General features: G+C 44.9%; 1 protein-coding gene across 4 annotated transcripts in view; it reads left to right on the top strand.

Moving 5' to 3' along the window:
• sema3b (sema domain, immunoglobulin domain (Ig), short basic domain, secreted, (semaphorin) 3B) overlaps positions 1-19836 on the top strand; it is a 414455-nt gene that overhangs the window by 12156 nt on the left and 382463 nt on the right. The window contains exon 3 of one of the 4 annotated variants that reach the window (XM_059649746.1): positions 5277-5397. The exons of the other annotated variants lie outside the window; for them this stretch is intronic. The gene's annotated coding sequence lies outside the window, so the exon portion shown is untranslated. The remainder of the gene's footprint in view (positions 1-5276; positions 5398-19836) is intronic. 4 annotated transcript variants of the gene reach the window in all.

Below are 19836 nucleotides of genomic sequence, written 5' to 3'. Positions count from 1 at the left end.
CTGCATTGCCAGGTGCCCAACTTGTAGGGACTGCCAATCTGTGTCAGCCTCTTTTCAGAATAGGACTCAATACTTTGTTGTGGACACAGTGCAATGTTAGAATTAGACTTAACGCATAGAAATGTGTCTTGGCGTAGAGAATGGCTGCTTTGATCTATCTTTACTGATACATGGGATCCCTGCAGAGTGGAAGAGGTCATTCAGCCCACTGAGTCTGCACTGACCCTCCAAAGAGCATTCCACACAGAACAGTCCAGCTCCCCACCCTATCCCCATAACCCTGCATTTACCATGGTTAATCAACTATCCTACGCTTGACAGTGTAGGGAAATTTAGCATGGCCAATCCACTGAACCTGCTCATCTTTGGACTATGGGAGGAAACTGGAGCATCTGGTGTAAACCCAAGGCCGTAATTGAACCTGGGTCCCTGGGGCAGCTTTGCTAACTGCTGAACCACCCATGATACCTGCCCGTCCTCCCTGGACTGACCTATCCCCCGCTAACTCCTCAACTACATTCACCTTCACTGGCTCTAACCCCGCCTCTTTGACCTGTCTGTCTCCCCTCACCCTATCTTCTCCTTTATCCATCTTCTATCTGCCTCCCCCTGTCTCCCTATTCATTTAAGAATCTCCTTCCCCTCCCGCATTTGTGAAGAAGGGTCCCGACCCGAAACGTCAAGCTTTCCTTCACCTCTAATGCTGCTGGGCCTGCTGTGTTAATCCAGCTTCACACCGTGTTGTCTCAGATTCACCAGCAAAGGCAGTTCCTACAACTCTCAATTCGAATCTTGGCTGTGTCTGCTTCACCTGAACCCTCCTCTGCATGTGTAGTCTGATGGGTATTGTGGAATGGGAAAGGCGGTGATCAGTACAGCTGTCATCTGAGGCCAACATAGTCCTGTTGATGTTCACATCCCGATAGTCCCTAGAGCAGGCATTGAGGTGATCAATGAGATGCCATCATTTCCAGCATGGGACCTCCACGATGCTTTGAATTGTTTTTCTGATGGAAGAGCATGTTTGTGATGGAGAGGTTGTACTCAGTATTTTGTGAGGAAGAGGACTTCATTGGAGCTGATGTTGCTCATATCTTCTCTTCCTATCGTTCCATTTCAAAGACAACACAATGTGGAGCTGGAGGAACACAGCAGGCCAGGCAGTATTAGAAGTGCAGGAAAGTTGATATCAACTTTCCTGCTCCCCTGATGCTGCCTGGCCTGCTGTGTTCCTCCAGCTCCACATTGTGTTGTCTCTGATTCCAGCATCAGCAGTTTTCGCTATCTCTGCTCTATTCCAAAAGTTGTGGTCCCAACTAACCATGGCATTCAAGTTTCCAAGTGGAATTATCTTGCCTTCCTTGGGGATGCTTGTGTGTCAAGGTTGACATAGAAAGTCCCCTTTACTCCTCCACTGAGTCAAGGGTCAAGACTAAAGTGCTCACAGCTGTAGCCATCTCGTTGTTGGTGAGTATCAGGTGGATGGCCATGAGTTTTTCATTATTGATTCCCATAAGACATTCAGAGATGAGTTGCTGATGAGTTGCTTCTTAATTGTGAATCTAGCACTGAATTCTGGACTCATCAGCTTCCTCCTCTTTCCAGAAGAAGGTGTAATGTTTTGTTACTACTTTTAGTTCTGCTCCATCTGCAAGGCAGGTTTCGGAGAGAGAGGCTAAGTCGACCTGGCATCTTTTCAGTTCTCTGGCTGTGTTCGCAGTTCTTCTCTCAGGCTGGTGTCTGTTAGCTGGGTCCATTAGGATTGCTACATTAAAGTTTCCAAAGTTTATCATTCTTCATTTCTAACCACATATGGTCGATCCCTCTGGTCAGAGTGATCCAGTCAGGAGTTTTGAGGCAGGCTATTTTTAGGGTACCTTTTCAAGCCCCCTCCCTTGCTGGTGTGAGCAGATTAGATCCTGAATAGGGATGCTTAGCTGAAGGTGCAGTTGGCGAAATGCTCTATCTGCCTCATCGAGGATCAAGACAATTGAATCTGACCCCTCACTGCCTAATGTGTTAGCTTGTGACTGGGGGCTTCCCTATAGCACAGTTCTGCCCCCTCCACGAAGTCTATCGCCATAGGGATATGAGTGGGACTGGTACCTCTTGGGAGGATGCCTGTTTGTGATGCATTTTAATGTGGGGAGACTGGTGCGCAGAAAGCCCCCCATGGATCTTGGCAGATAGGGGTCAAATCCAGTGGCATGGAGGCCATGCTGATCAACGGTCCTTCTCTGATGCAGCCTTCATTCACCTTCGTAACCATAACAATGCTCTAATTTAAATTCAGCTATCATGCTCCGTTTACTCTGCAGTTGAGCTCTTCATGGATCACGCTTTGTCTGGAACCTCCCTCTTGACCTCACCATGATGGATGACTCTGCCAGGAGCAATGCTCCAGACACTGAGCTCTCGGATAAAAAAATGTGAGGCTGGATGAACACAGCAGGCCAAGCAGCATCTCAGGAGCACAAAAGCTGACGTTTCGGGCCTAGACCCTTAATCAGAGAGGGGGATGGGGTGAGGGTTCTGGAATAAATAAGGAGAGAGGGGGAGGCGGACCGAAGATGGAGAGAAAAGAAGATAGGTGGAGAGAGTATAGGTGGGGAGGTAGGGAGGGGATAGGTCAGTCCAGGGAAGATGGACAGGTCAAGGAGGTGGGATGAGGTCAGTAGGTAGGAGATGGAGGTGCGGCTTGGGGTGGTAGGAAGGGATGGGTGAGAGGAAGAACAGGTTAGGGAGGCAGAGACAGGTTGGACTGGTTTTGGGATGCAGTGGGTGGAGGGGAAGAGCTGGGCTGGTTGTGTGGTGCAGTGGGGGGAGGGGACGAACTGGGCTGGTTTAGGGATGCAGTTGGGGAAGGGGAGATTTTGAAACTGGTGAAGTCCCCTCCCCCCACTGCACCACACAACCAGCCCAGCTCTTCCCCTCCACCCACTGCATCCCAAAACCAGTCCAACCTGTCTCTGCCTCCCTAACCTGTTCTTCCTCTCACCCATCCCTTCCTCCCACCCCAAGGCGCACCCCCATCTACCTACTAACCTCATCCCACCTCCTTGACCTGTCCGTCTTCCCTGGACTGACCTATCCCCTCCCTACCTCCCCACCTATACTCTCTCCACCTATCTTCTTTTCTCTCCATCTTCGGTCCACCTCCCCCTCTCTCCTTATTTATTCCAGAACCCTCACCCCATCCACCTCTCTGATGAAGGGTCTGGGCCCGAAACGTTAGCTTTTGTGCTCCTGAGATGCTGCTTGGCCTGCTGTGTTCATCTAGCCTCACATTTTATTATCTTGGATTCTCCAGCATCTGCAGTTCCTATTAGCACTGAGCTCTCGGATTCCTAGTTACGCATAAGCTTCTTGTCCACAAGGTGGCAACCTAAATAGAATCCTGGTACTCCCTCCCCAACAGCACTGTTGAGTGTATGTACACCAAATGGGCTGAGATTGTTCAATGTGGTTGACCATCACCTTCTCAAAGGGCAATTAGGAATGGACAAATGCTGGCTTTAACAACAACACCCAAAACCCAAAAATGAATGAAGAGAAAGGCGAAACTTGCATTTATATAACCCCTGCATATGTGGACAAGGGGAGGAGTTGGTTAATGGGCAAAAACGAGAGGAGTGCAAACGCATGCTGCCTCAAAGATGCTACAGGACAAACTGTTTTATGTCCATGGCGAATAATTTCTGCATTAATGATGGGACAATGTCAATGGACCATTTGCCTGTTGTGCTGCCAATTTCAGGATGTGGCTAACTCTTCGGCAGTATGTTGGCGTGATGACGTAGACCACGCCTCTGTAAAAACAAGACCTGATCCAAGCCTGGGCACTGGCAAATGCACTGTGGCTGAAGGGGTTAATTAACTTTGGGTTTCCCAATTTTGTTTTTGTCGGTTGTGGTGTGTGTGAATGAGAAACGTGGAGTCCTGACCAGTTGTCATGCCCTTTTAGTTCTACTGTGCTCTGTTTGTAAAGCAGAGGTTTCTTGTCCACAGCTTAAGTCTGCTGTTTCAGATCAGCGGAGACAGAAGCTACAATCTTACAGACTCCCAGCTGCTTGGCATCGACTGTCTTGGCAACCAGAGATGTAACTAATCTGTTGATCTTCACTGCGAGGATAAAGAGATTCTTTACAGTGAGACTAAAGGAGTGGGAAAGAGAGAACAAGAAAGAGTTAGAATATTGCCTGTCTTACTCTCATAGAGCTGTAGTTGGCACTGTTGACTTATTAAATTCAAATGCAATCTGATACATCATCACATACATTTTACTGTGCAGACAGAGGCCATTCAGCCCCTCATTCTTGCTCCACCTTGTCAAATGAGCTTATTTCCTGCTTTCCCCTAAACCCTTGCACATCATTTCTCTCCAAATACTCATCCCCTTGAGTGCCTCAATTGAACCTACCTCATTTCCAGGCAATGCATTCCATACCCTAGCTACTCACTGAGTGAAAACAAAATAGTTTTTTCCTCAATTCACCCTTGCTTATTTCATGAATGACTTTAAATCCATGCCCTCTTCTTTCTTTTCCACGCGGGAGATGCATAAAGATTGTAATTCCCCAGTTCGTTGGCACTGAGGAAGATTGAAAAATTATGGCCCAGTGCCACTGCAATTTTCACTGTCATTGCCCTTGGTGGCACTCTATCTCTTTTAAGTGCAGACCAGCTTCCACTTAACATTTTTAAACCCTTCAAGTGTCTAAAATACCTTCTCTTCCACTATGGAATGGCAGCATCTTCTTCATTGGCAAAGATAGATGCAAAGCATTCAACAAGCACTTCAATAATACCACTGCCTCCACGTGTTAGTCTCCTTTTGATTCCTAATTGGTTCCAGCTTCCCTTACACATACCTGTAGACAAGTTTGGATTCCCTGTAAAATTAATTGTCATTTTCTTCTGATGTTTTCTCTTTGCTTCTCTTACTTGCTTTTCAATTTTCTCTCCAAAACCTTTGTGGCCCACTTCTCAATTGTATGATCCACCTGATGTATGTCATATCCATACTTTTTCCACGGGGCTCTGTTTTGTAATGTCTCACGGCTGGTATGTCAGTATACCTTTAAAAGACATACTAATGGTATTGTCACTGTATCATAGCATGTAAATAAAGGTCTCAGACTTCCTCCTACCACTGATCACTTAGGGTATGACACCCTAGTAGGAGCATGCTGCCCTGTGCAATTTATTGATGTTAGTCTAGATGTTGATGTGCCTGTGAATGTAATTGCTTATAGAGCAAAATTTGCTTTAACCAGCACCTTATGAAGTGGCCCTCTCAATAAACCGACAGAAAGAAACCTGAAATATTGGAAGTTTATTGTGTTATCGCATCTCTGAACAGTTAGCTGAAGGTGCAAGTGAGAAGGCTCTCTGCTGGTAAGTGTTATTTGAAGCTAAGTTGAACAATTATTTAAGTGATTTATGCTGTAAATAAAGTGTAACACCGATGTGTACACCTCCTGCATTGAATTTCTATCACTTAGTGTGTTTTTTTACATTGATTTGCATCTCTTGATCAATCAGAATATTTGATCAACTGATGCAATGCTGGTCCCAAGGGTGCCCGTTAGTAACACATTTCCTGGATGGCATAGTTATCCGTAATAAATACCTGTTGAATTATTCAATGCCATGTTATCCATGTCCAATTTCTTATGTTACTGGAGTTAACATAACCATTGCTGTAACAAGAGCTCTACTAAAATCACCATTGAAACCCATTGATAAAGATTGTAAAATTGAGTCCTGTTCCTTGTAGTTGTATTGGTTATAAACTGCCATCTCGAAAATGAGTTACTTATTCTTACTTATCTATGGATTAACCAATCCTCAGTTCGTGTTAATATGGTACTCATAATTCCATGAACTGCGCATCATTTGTACACCTGCTGCATATGTTAGTTGCTAATCAATTTATTAGAAGATTCAGAGTAACCATCTCTAGTCCCAGAAGGTAGAGTTTGTTATCTCATGGTATGTTGGAGGCAAATAGCACATATATTCTTATTTAAGCTGAAATAAGTTATGTAGGCAGAACTGTTTTCAGGAAAGGTCACTGGACCTGAAAAGTTATTCTGATTTTTTTCCTTCACAGATGCTGCCAGGCCTGCTGCGTTTTTCCAACAACTTCTGTTTTTGTTCCTGATTTACAGCATCCTCAGTTCTTTTGGCTTTAATAAAGTGGGAGGATGTTCATGTAAAACATGAATAGCATAATTAACTTGCAATTATTTGTTATTTTTGGTAAAATTTTCTCAAATGTGTGTTTGAAAATCTCTTCAAGCAGTCTGGATACACATTCAGTTACTTGGTTATTAAAGGATATCTTAATAATTGTGGTTGTTTATCTGGTTTTAAAGACACAATTCTGCATCACGAGGAGTTTTGAAATAAATTTTAAAAATTCCCTTTGTTTTTGAAATTTAGCGTTACAGAATTTCCCACAAACTCATTGAATCACTGATTCACATCATTGATGTCTGTTCTTGCACACCTCTATACCATTTTGTGTGTGTGTGTGTGAGAGAGATAATGTGTTTATATGCATGATAATGTGTGTGGGTTTGTGTGTGTGACTGTGTGTGATAATGTGTGTGTGTGTGTGTGTGTTTGCACACATGTGCGGGCGCAGGCAGTGAGCTGGATACCAGATGACTGTCTGCGGATGATAGTGAACTGGCCTCCAGCTCAGCAGCTAGGGAATTTAAATTCAGTTATTTAAACAAATCTAGGCCAAAGCACTGACGTTAGCCATAGTCAGCACAAAACTACTGGATTGCCGTAAAAACCCATCAGGTTCAGTCGTTACCAAAGACTGTTCTCCTGAACTGGTCTGGTCTGTATCTGACTCCAGGCAATATGGTTGACTCTTAACTGATCCCTGATGTGCTCGTTCAATAAGGGATAGCAATAAATGCCAATCCTGCCAGAAATGCCTGTGTCCAATTGATGATTTAAACTGCCCTTATGCCTGTGTTCAGTGATGCACAGTGGAATGAGGTAAATGCTCAGCAGGCTGCAACACTATTGCTGAACTCATGTTTCCCACAAGAAGGGATTCCAACTAATATTGTGCTTTCCGTAATCTTAGGACATATCAGCAAAATACTGTAAATGTTGTAATGAAAGGGAGAATTGGCACTGAATCTGTGAACAGTAAAGTGTTGCAAGCAGCAGTGAGGTCTGGCAAATGGATCTGCTTCATTGATGTGAGGGAGGACACAAGAGAGGACTTATTGATCATTAGTAGAGACATACTGCTTGTTTGTGAAAATGAAAATGGGCTAATTAGTACCATATCTAAATGATGACATCTCCCAGTAGGGCCAATTGATCTGTTCTGCAACCTATACCCTCTTATGAAAGACAGAAGGTAATGCTGGGTTATCAACCTTATCATGGTCCTCATAAGGATGAAAGTTACCATTTGCTCTGCCCTGTTAAAGGGGACATCAGAGTCTGAGCAGATATCTGATGTGGGTTTTGTCTCCAGGTGGTATTTGTACCTTGTGCAACAATACTTATGTTTGTTCCCGTTAAGCTAAACACTAAATGGGTAATGTGATGTTGAAAGATCCAACAGAACATATTTTATGCTTCATTGCAATATACGAGTGTTAAATTCACAGTTGGTGGAATTTTCCCGGGCCCTGAGAGGTGCAAGCATAGTGACAAACTTGGGAGAATATGGTGACAAATGGAGAAATGAGACCTTGATATTGTGTAAAACAAAAGTTCATTTCTTCCCTTAAAATTCGAATGGCTACGAATAAGCAGCAAAGGCTTTATTTCCATTTTCATCTCATTCCTAGCTTGTTTCAGCTCATTTATAAGCCGTTCATGATTCTCCTAGCTATTGGAGAATAGTAACTGGACAGCACCAATTCTGGACTCGAACGTCTGTGCAGACTGAGAGCCCTGGTGGATGAAACTCTCTGATGTCTTCTCCAAGCCTCTATGTCAACCTCCAGTCACTAACACATGGCACATTCCATGGGCAGGGAACATCTCCATTCTTTGTCCACAGAAATTGGCATCAGCAAAAAATACAGCCTCACCACTTGATCGTGGCTGATCTTGGAGAAGCTCCGAAGGCACCACAGCATTTCAATACCGAATCCATACATTTCAATGCTCCTGCCAGATCACTTGTGGGCAGAGACACCCCTACGACATGTACAACTAGGGGATCCAAGTTAAGATGGAGTCAGAGATCTTTATACTGTCAGGCAAGACAGGGTTTGAACTATAGGGAGAGGCTGGATATTCTGAGGCTTCTTTTTCTGGAGGGTAAGGGGTGACCTTATAGGGTTTATAAAACCATAAGGGACATTGACAAGGTGAATAGCAAGATCTTTTTCCCAGGGTAGGGGAGTCCAAAACTAGAGGGCATAGGTTTATGGTGAGAGGGGAAAGATTTAAAAGGGACAGGAGGGCAGTGTGTATCTGGAACGAGCTGCCAGAGGAAGTGGTTGTTGACTCGCTCTCTGAGCAATCGCTTCATTGGAGGCTCCAATGATGATGTCTCCGAGCTTGGTGGTGAAGCGCCTGAATGAGAAGAAGCCAGCTCAGCGGGCAAGTTGACAACCTCACCCACAACCCGAGCTACAGATCTTTGCCAAAACTTTAAATGCCAGACAAAGTGGTAGAGGCGGATACAATTACAATATTCAACATACATTTGGATAAACACATGGATTAGAAAGGTTGAGAAGATTATGGTCCAAACGTAAGCAAATGGGACAAGGTCAGTTTAGGAAACCTGGTCAATGTGGACATGTTGGGCCAAAGTATCTGTTTTCATGTGGTACGAATCTATGGCTCTATATGCTATGATGCAGTAATAATACCATGAGCATTCCTCTTAAAGGTGAACTCACACGCTAACTGTGAGATGTAACCAGTGTCAGTTTGCACACAAGCAATATGCAACCAATGGAATTTGGTCCCAATGCTGGCCAGTGGCAACATCTCCTGAAATGTGCCAGCGGTGTCAATGATAATGATCAACTCTGATTAGTAGGGTGGAAAGATTCTCCAACTCCCTTTCCCCGGTCCCCCCTCTTGAACTGAATTTGAACATTGATAGTAACAAGATCATTGTTTTACTTCAGCCATCAATCTGTAGGGTGGGCAAGAAAGGTGGAGATCTTTGGAGATAAAGCTCGCTGCACTGAATAAAGTCAAGATCCCAGGCCTGTGCTAAGTCTAGTAAACATTGACCTTGACGGTGATAATGGGAACTGCAGATGCTAGAGAATCCAAGATAACAAAGTGTGAAGCTGGATGAACACAGCAGGCCAAGCAGCATCTCAGGAGCACAAAGAAGGGTCTAGGCCCGAAATGTCAGCTTTTGTGGTCCTGAGATGCTGCTTGGCCTGCTGTGTTCATCCAGCTCCACACTTTGTTATATTGACCTTGACGGTGATGTGTTCTCTGTATCAGTGAGACCAATTAAATAGAGTTGGGAGCAAAAGCTCTTCTAAAGGTGGATTTTTACAGATTGCAAGCTTGCACAAATCCCAGTGGTTGCTGATGGTAGCATTTCATATAGGCCGATGAAACACTACAGCCCCAGGCAACACTCTGGGTTCCATTTGTTTTCATAGAAAATTCTTTCTTCTATATCTGTTTAAATAACACTAGTAAAAAAGAAATCTGTCACAAAAGTTGTACAAAATACTGGTAATTAAAAACACTGTCGGATCTTTGCTTCTGGTATCTTGTATTACAATTGTAACATTTGTTTAAACTTTACAATGACTTGGTGAATGACTGTGCTTCTGTCTTTGTCAGCTCACAGGTTCCTTTACAATGTTTCTTTCTAATCCTTCTTGCCCTAGGCAGTGCTTGAAGCACAGGTCATTCCTGACTTTTTATAGATCTCTCTCTCACTTTGTCCTATCAACTGCACCTCCTCTGGATTATATTTCCAACAAGACAGGGACAATTTATCATTCCTGTGCCTTAAAGGGATGAGAGAGGGAGGAGGGAGATGTTTTCAGTTAAAGGTTCTGTATGAGTGTGTATGTGTGGGTGCATGGGGTAAATGTGTGTGTACATGTGGATGTGTACTCATGTTCCTTTAGTCTTTGAGATAATGGGAACTGCAGATGCTGGAGAATTCCAAGATAATAAAATGTGAGGCTGGATGAACACAGCAGGCCAAGCAGCATCTCAGGAGCACAAATTGTCTTTGTGTCGCTGACATTCACAAAGCTTAGTGAATCAGCTATGTTCAGCTTTGTTCAGTGTCAGCCATAATTTGGTTGGTGGCTGTCTCACCTCTAGGTCTGCAGGGTGTCCCATTCTGCAAACTTGAGCACCGAAATCAAGGCTGAGATTTCAGTGCAGTATGAGGGGAGTGCTGCTTTGTAGGGTTGGAGGCACAATCTCTTAGGTAAGCCATCATACCGAGGAAACGCTTCAGTGATACCCTCAATGCCTTATTAGCAAAGTGCAGCATTCCCGCTGATGGCTGGGAATCACTGACCCAAGACTGTTCAAAGTGGAGGAGGACCATCCAGGAGGAGGTCAAGCATCTCGAGACTTGCTGTTGGGAAAAAGCGGAACCCAGATGAAAACAGCACAAGGAGGACTGTGCCACACCAACGTCCCAACCAGGCCTTCCTGTAACGCCTTCTGCCCCTAGTGTAACAAAGCCTGTGGAAACTGCTTTGGTCTGTACAGTCAGCTACAGACTCACCCCAAGAGTGGAAGGGAGTCATCCTCATCTGTGAGGGGCTGCCAATGATTAATGATATACCAAAGCCTCTATTGACCCTCTCAAGTTGATATAAAAGATCCCGTGCCACTATTTTAGAGAAGAGCAGGGTTCCTTATCAATATTTAACTTACAACCAACACTTAGAGGAGGAGGTGATGGCCTAGTGGTATTAATTCTAGACTCTCAATCAGAAACTCAGCTAATATTCTGGGGACATGGGTTTGAATCCCACCGCGGCAAAGGGTGGAATTTCAATTCAATAATAAATATCTGGAATTGAGAATCTACTGACTACCATGAAACCATTGAAGATTGTTGGAAAAACACACCTGCCTCACTGAACATAAACAGAAGTTGCTGGAAAAGCTCAGCAGATCTGGCAGTATCTGTGAAGTAAAAGACAGAGTTAACATTTTGGGTCCAATGGCCCTTCCTCACTGAAGTCCTTTAAGGAAGAAAAGCTGCCATCCACACCCAGTCTGGCCTTCATGTCACTCCAGACCCACAGCAATGTGGTTGACCCTCAACTGCCCTCCTGAAATGGCCGAGCAAGCTACTCAGATCAAGGGTTTCTGAAGAAGGGTCTTGATCTGAAACGTCAGCTTTCCTGCTTCTCTGATGCTGCTTGGCCTGCTGTGCTCATCCAGGTCTACATCTTGTTATCCCAGTTCAAGGGTAGCAAGGGCTGGGCAATAAAACTGCTGGCCAGCCAGTAATACCTATATCCCACGAGTGAATATAAAGAAAATCATGAAGAAGTACATTATCTTGTTGTTTGTGGAGCGAGCAGTGTGCAAATTTGTTTCCAACCTTGCAATAGTCAATGCATGCAAAGAAAAAGTCTCATTGGAATTTTGGAGTGACCTGAAATCATGAAAGGTGCTATATAAATGCCCCTCCTTTTCTCTTTACCCAAATTATACTAACAACTTCTTAAAAATTACATCTTTTCAGATTGACTGAGAATTTGCCCAAATTTTCCAGACTGAAGTTAGGAGTTGGGAGAGTCGTGAACAGGAATCTATGTGATATGTACATTTATTTATCGGCGGTAACAGCCGTTGAGTTGATATGAACAGTTTTGGTCTCACATTTATACATGTAACTTCAATACAAAATGATCAAATTAAATTTAGCTAAGTCTTATGAAAATATTGAAGATGTTAATGTAGCATGTGGTTAAAGAAGTGTTTTGGTTTAATTGACTGGTGATATCGTAGAATCCCTGGATGCTGGCCGTTTGGCCCATCAAGTCCACACCAACTCTTTGAAGGGCATCGAACACAGGTCCATCCCATCCCTGTAATCCTGTATTTCCCATGGCTAATCCACGTAACCTGCACATCCCTGGACACTGTCAGCAATTCAGCATGGTCAATCCACCTAACTTGTACATCTTTGGAAGGAAATAGGAGCAAACCTACACAGACACAGGGAGAATGTGCAAGCTGCACACAGATAGTCACCTGAGGGGGGAAATCGAACCTAGATCCCTGGTGCTGTGAGGCTGCAGTGCTAATCACTGTGCCACCCATATACAAAGGGATGCTGATAGGCCTGTTGTGTGGAAGGGGCCGACTAATTGGCCTTTTGTGACCTGTGAGTCAGCAGTTTCAAGTTGCACTTGCCCCAGAGGCATGCGAATCTCTGAGCAGAAGATTTTCTCTGGTTTAGAAAATAATATAAGACTGAGTATTTCCCTTTGTGCTTGTTGTCTGTTAGTTTAATAATAGATACGAGGGATGTGGTAATGATTTAATTAAAAAAGATTTGGCCTCGTTGGCTTGCTCCTGGATCTGGTGAAAGGGGTCATCAATATGTCCAGGCACGGGGCCATGGAGGGGGTAGCTGTTCCCAACTGCATTCCACTCTTTCACAGCTACATTCATTCCCAAGTATTCTTGAACAGGGAGCACATGGCCTCCATCAGCACTCTTGGTGCCTTTCGGGAGAGGTAGACCCCCAGCTCTTCGGAGGGTGGGTGCAGACAGATGGGCCAAGTGGCCTCTACCTGCACTGTAGGGGTTCTACAACTCTTTGCTGGGCAAAGTTTGTAATTTATTGTGAGCCTAAATAGGCAAATGGATAATTTGGTGGCGAGATTTAGAAAAATAGAAGGCTGGGTATTCCTTAAAATCTGTTGATAAAGAAAGGCACCTCGGTTTCTGTCTCACTGACTTGATGACAGGAAGTTAGTGAGCAATGTGAAACAAAGAAGTAAAAGACCACCTAATGCTGGTTGTTGATTGGTCCAATAGCCTAGAGAGCTGGACAAATAACAAGATAATAAAATGTGAGGCTGGATGAACACAGCAGGCCAAGCAGCATCCCAGGTGCTCCTGGGATGCTGCTTGGCCTGCTGTGTTCATCCAGCCTCACATTTTATTATCTTGGAATCTCCAGCATCTGCAGTTCCCATTATCTCTGGACAAATAACAAGCAAGGTCCAAGTTCCTATCGCACCATAGCAGCTAAATTCGTCAAATAAATTAGGATTAAAAATCTGGTGAAAAGTTTGGGAAAGAGGAGGTGGCACTGCTTCCAGATCCTAAACCTGCCTCTGGGATGGTTGAGGGATTTAAAGGGGAGGGGAATGGTTGCTTGTGGAGATTTTAACTGGGATGAACTCTGTATTGGTAAGGAAACAAGGCTGGGATCTGTAGGCCGGCTCTTGAAACTGTCAAGCCAGAGACATTCCAGTTTTGGTCTGCTGGCAGTTCGTGGGCATGTGTTTCATCTGGCCTCCCCCAAAATAGTCAGCGCTGGGAACAAAGCTGGGGAAAATGTGTACGTTGGTCAGCTTTGTTAGATTTGGGTCCTGAAAATCCTGATTTGGCATCTTTTTTTCATTCATTGATGGGATGAGGGCACTTATTACCCATCCCTAACTGCGCAGAGGACAGCTGAGATTCAAACTTGGTTCTCTGGGACATTGCCTGAGTCGCTGGATTATCCATCCAGGGATAACATCAGCAGGTCATCACCTCCCCAGTGACGATGAGTCTTATGTTTCTTTTTGGGTAAGTCTCCATCTTATCCAGATTCACAGAGGCTTTCTGCCTGTGAGTTTTGTTGGTGCGCCTCACCAAACGTGCCTCATTAGCCACTCACCCAGCCCCTGTTGTGCCCCATTTACCTGATTCTAGCCCCAATCTACCCCTCACCAAACCTGGGACAACTCACCCACTGCTGAGATATTCCAGAACGGCCGGGCATCCATGGTCCCAGTGCCAGGTCATTGTGCACCCGGAAAAAACTTTGTCATTCTGGAGCTGTGCTGGGTCTTTATTTAACATGCTGGGACTTCCAACTTGAAAGTTATTTCACACGACTTGACCGAGAATTGCTGACAACCACGGCGAGCTCTGTGGCTTTTCATTTACGCTAAATAAACAGGCCATCCAGTGGTGCAGTGATCCTAGACTGAGTGGCGGAGGCGGCAAGGTACGAAAGGACAATGTTTGGCAGAGTGGTCCAGTCCAGGAGCTGGGTTTGTGGCCCTGAGTGCACAGTGTCCTTGCTGTGCAGCATTACAATGAGAGTCACTGTTACACCCAGAAGTGCAGCACTGAGGTGCAGAAGTGTACTGTGAGCAGATTGGAGATGTATCAGAATAACGTTTAGAGGTTCACACATATTGATTTCACTTGTCCATGAATGTTGGTGCATGTAACTGTTGCCCATAGAGTGTGCCTTGAGATATTGGCGCCTGGTATCCAAAAGGGAAGCCCATTGGAGCAAGCAGCAAATGGAAGTTCTCAGGTACCAGCTCTGCCTTCCATGTCAAGAATTGTCAACATCCAGCTCGCTCACAGCAGGTGGAAGGACAGGAAGGTGCTTTTTAATGAGGCAAGTTTTGCAGTTAATAACTGGCCCCACCTATTGGGAATCTCATCTCAAAATCCAGAACCTAATTTAAAAATGCAGAGTTGCTCCTGATGTCAAGAATGGCCTCCACGGATCTCTCCAGTGATGATGCCAGATTTCTTACCATAGCCCATGACATTTGTGCTGCTCAATGAAATTACTGGCTTATTGTGAAAAAAAAATTGGTTCACTCCTGTCTTCAGCATAGACGGGCTGTACTGAACGATCTGTTTCCCTGCTGTACAACTCAATGACTCTGTGAAAGAACTCTGCCATCCTTACCTGGTCTGGCCTATATGAGGCACTGGATTTATTTGGACTCTTAACTTCCCGCTTAACAAATCACTTGATTTTTCCTAAACTGCTTCCCTTGCAGCAGGCAGTAGCTCACCATCATCTCTCTCAAATAGACAATTACTGCACAGGCTTTGTTAGTGACACCTACAAACCCTGCAAATAAAACAAATACCAGGAGCCAGCTAGATCCTATTTAAAATAAAACACCTATTTTCCTACATTTGTAGCTACAAATCAACTTCACTTTCTCTTTATTTTTCTTTTTTTATATACCCAGAAGTGCTATTATACACAAATGAACATCACTTTCACAGGGTGAGTCTAATCAGTTGAACCTGTTCCCTAGTTATTATGTTAGTTTATTGTTATGTGGCTGATTGGTGGGTGGAATCTGAACCACTCGCTCAGTATTGTAAACAGTGTAGATTGTGCGGAAGAAAGGAGAAACAACGATTATGAAGTGGTAGAATTATTGTTAAAGATCCATTGTTGCACGCTGTTTTGTCTATAAGAATGGAATGCATTCGCACCATTTGACATCATGATGACCTCTCTTAGTCCTGTTATCTCTGGGCTCTTAATACACTCCATATTCCAGCCAAGGCCAGACAGGCTCTGTATTGGTAACTGCCAGATTCATCCCACTGACAACTCTTCAGTAAATTGCTATTATCTTAAAAACAATTTACATGCAACATTTTCATAATAAGTACGATTCCAATGGCTAGGGTATGCTTTGTGATGAATAATCCATTTTAAACTAGTTTCTAGGCTTACCATTCCTCATAACAAGTCTATGACCTATTGGAAATAACCTGCTTCTATCTACACTGACCCACCGCCTCATAATTTTAAACAATTGCATCATTTTTAAAATGTTTTTAAGACCTCCAGCACCTCCTCTTCTGTAATGAGGATGTTTTCAAGGCCTCAATATTTATTTCCTGGAGTTCACCAGTCTCCATGCCTTTCTTCACAGTAAAAACTGATGCGAAATATTTATTCAGTATCTCTTCTATCTCCTGTGGTTGCATACATAGACACCCTCATTGATTTTCAAGGGGCTCCCTATTCTCTCCATTGGGATAGCCAGCATGGCTTTGTGTGTGGGAAGTCATGTCTCACAAACTTGAATGAATTTTTTGAGGACGTACCAGAGCGATTGATGAGGGCAGGGTGATAGTCGTTGTCTACATGGGCTTCAGTAAAGCCTTTGACAAGGTTCTGCATGGTAGATTGATTAGTAAAGTTACATCACATGGGAATCAGGGTGAGCTTGCCCATTGGATTGAAAATTGGCTTGACTTTTGGAGGCAGAGGGTGGAGGTGAAGTATTGTTTCTCTGGCTGGAGGCCTGTGACCAGCGGCATTCCACAGGTGTTGGCGCTGGGTTCAATGTTGTTTGACATTTATATCAATGATTTGGATGACAATTTAGGAAGCATGATCTGTAATCTTGTGGATGACAGCAAAACTGGTGGTATAGTTCAAAGTGGAGAAGGTTTTCTTAGATTACAAAGAGATCTTGATCAATTGGGCCAATGGGCTGAGGAGTGGCAGATGGAGTTTAATTTGGATAAATATGAGGTGTTGCATTTTGGTAAAATGAACAAGGGCAGGACTTGTACAATCGATGGTTGGACCCTGGCATGTGTTGTTGAACAGAGAGACCGAGGGATTCAGGTACATAGTTCCACGAAAATTGCATCACAGGTAGAATGGTGGTTTAGAAGGCTTTTAGCAAGCTTGTCTTCATTGATTATAGGAGTTAGGACATTATGTTGAGGTTGTACAGGACATTGGTGAGGCCACTTTTGGAGTACCGTGTTCAATTATGGTTGCCCTGCTGTAGGGAGGATAGTATTAAATTGGAGAGGGCTCAGAAAAGATTGACCAGGATGTCGCTTGGACTGGACAGTGTGAATTATAAGGAGACACTGGATAGGCTGGTGATAATGGGAACTGCAGATGCTGGAGAATCCAAGATAACAAAGTGTGGAGCTGGATGATCCCTATTTATTCCGGTTCCCTCTCCCCATCCCCCTCTCTGATGAAGGGTCTAGGCCCAAAACATCAGCTTCTGTGCTCCTGAGATGCTGCTTGGCCTGCTATGTTCATCCAGCTCCACACTTTGTTATACTGATAGGCTGGGGCTTTTTTCCCTGGAGCATAAGAGATTGAAGGGTCACCTTTTACAGGTTTGTCAAATCATGAGGGGCATTGATAAATTGAATAGCAAAGATACTTTCCCTCAGGTGAGGGAGCTCAAAACTACAGGGAATATTTTTAAGGTGAGAGGATAAAGATTTAAAAGGGACTTGCGGGGATAATTTCTTTTACACAGAGGGGGGTCCATGCGTGGAATGAACTGCCAGAGAAAGTGCTAAATGCAGGTACGATTACAACATTTAAAAGACATTTCGATCGGTACATGAACAGGAAAGCTTTAGAGGGATATGGGCCAAATGCCGGTAAGTGCGAATTGTTTGATCTGGGAAACTTAGTTGGCATGGACGAGGCAGACTGAAGGGTCTGTTTCCTTGCTATATGACTCCATGACTCTATTCCTTGCTGAGATTCAGAAACGTACTTGCCTGGTTTGCTATAACAAGTATTTGCAGTCTTTTTCTCATTTACATGTCCTTTTGAACTACACAACATCTTTCTGAACTGTCCTTATGTCCTCTCTTGTACCTCAATAATCTTCCTGTTGTGAAATATTTAAGAAATACTCAAGCTTTTTCCAAGTCATAATAACATGGTCCAGGTAAGCACAAATACTCACTTCAATAAGTTGCAATCATGAGGCATCTAGCATTTTGGAGAAACTGGAACATACCAGCCAATGTTCATGTTCTACAGAAAAAGGAATCTAAATTATTTTCAAACTTGGTGCATCATTTGAACAGGTAGGATCAGAGGCAGACAACAAAAGCTCATATTTATAATTACTTAAGTTCACAAACATCTTTAATGGCCAGAGGTAATAGGAACTGTAAATGCTGGAGAATCCGAGATAAAAAAGTGTGGAGCTGAATGAACACAGCAGGCCAAGCAGCATCCTGGGAGCAGAAAAGCTGACATTTTGGGCCTCGACACTTCATCAGAAATGGGGGAGGGGGAGAGTGTTCTGAAATAAAGAGGGAGAGAGGGGGAGGTGGATCGAAGATGGATAGAGGAGGAGATAGGTGGAGACAGACAAGTTAAAGAGGTGGGGATGGAGCCAGTAGAGGTGAGTGTAGGTGGGGAGGTAGGGAGGAGATGGGTCAGACCGGGGAGGACAGACAGGCCAAGGGGGCAGGGTGAGGTTAGTAGGTAGGAAATGGAGGTGCAGCTTGAGGTGGGAGGAGGGAATAGGTGAGAGGAAGAACACGTTAGGGAGGTGGGGGCGAGCTGGGCTGGTTTTGGGATGCAGTGGGGGGAGGGGAGATTTTGAAGCTGGTGAAATACACGTTGATACCATATGGCTGCAGGGTTCCCAAGCGGAATATGAGTTACTGTTCCTGCAACCTTCGGGTGGCATCGTCATGGCACTGCAGGAGGCCTAGGATGGAAATGTCGTCTGAGGAATGGGAGGGGGAGTTAAAAAGGTTCGTGACTGGGAGGTGCAGCTGTTTATTGTGAACCGAGCGGAGGTGTTCTGCAAAGCGGTCCCCAAGCCTCCGCTTGGTTTCCCCAGTGTAGGGGAAGCCACGACAGGTACAGCAGATGCAGTATACCACATTGGCAGATGTGCAGGTGAACATCTGCTTGATATGTAAAGTCTCCTTGGGTCCTGGGATGGGACTGAGGGAGGAGGCGTGGGGGCAAGTGTAGCACTTTATGCTGTTGCAAGGAGAAGTGCCGGGTGTGGTGGAGTTGGAGGGGAGTGTGGTGCAGACAAGGGAGTCACGGAGAGAGTGGTCTCTCCGGAAAGCAGATAAGGGTGGGGAAAGGAAAAAATGTCTTTGGTGGTGGGTTCGGATTGCAGATGGCGGAAGTGTCGGAGGATGATGCGTTGGATCCGGAGGTTGTTGGGGTGGTATGTGAGGATGAGGGGGATTCTCTTTTGGTGGTTATTGCAGGGACGGGGAGTGAGGGACGAGTTGCGGGAAATGTTGGAGACATGGTCGAGAGTGTTCTCGACCACTGCGGGGGGGATGTTGCAGTCCTTGAAAAACGAGGACATCTGAGATGTACAGGAGTGGACTGCCTCTTCGTGGGAGCAGATGTTTCAGAGGCGAAGGAATTGGGAATAGGAGATGGAATTTTTGCAGGAAGGTGGGTGGGAGGAGACATATTCCAGATAGTTGTGGGAGTCGGTGGGCTTGAAATGGATATTGGTTTCCAGGTGATTGTCTGAGATGGACACAGAGAGGTCCAGGATGGTGGGGAAGGTGTTAGAGATAGTCCAGGTGAACTTGAAGTTGGAGTGGAAGGTGTTAGTGAAGTGGATGAACTGTTCGAGCTCCTCGTGAGTGCATGAGGCGACGCTGATACAGTGATCAATGTAACGGAGGAAGAGGTGGGGTTTAGGGCCAGCGTAGGTACTGAAGAGGGACTGTTCCATGTAACCTACAAAGAGGCAGGCATAGCTTGGGCCCGTGTGGGTACTCATGGCCACCCCCTTTGTCTGTAGGAAGTTGGAGGAATCAAAAGAGAAGTTGTTGAGGGTGAGGACGAGTTTGGCTAGGCTGATGAGGGTGTCATTGGAGGGGGACTGGTCGGGTCTACAGGACAGGAAGAAGCAGAGGGCTTTTAGGCCATCTGAATGAGGAATGCAGGTGTATCGGGACTGGATGCACATAGTATGAATGAGGTGTTGGGGACCAGGGAATTGGAGGTTCTGGAGGAGGTGGAGGGTGTGGATGGCGTCACGGACTTAGATAGGGAGTTCCTGGCCAAGGGGGAGAAAATGGAGTCCAGATAGGTGGAGATGTGTTTGG

The sequence above is a fragment of the Stegostoma tigrinum genome, chromosome 11 (genome assembly GCF_030684315.1).
Source record: "Stegostoma tigrinum isolate sSteTig4 chromosome 11, sSteTig4.hap1, whole genome shotgun sequence".
Classification (NCBI taxonomy): Eukaryota; Metazoa; Chordata; class Chondrichthyes; order Orectolobiformes; family Stegostomatidae; genus Stegostoma; species Stegostoma tigrinum.
The sequence above is the reverse complement of the archived record's forward strand: the minus strand, read 5'-3'. Positions and strand labels throughout refer to the sequence as shown.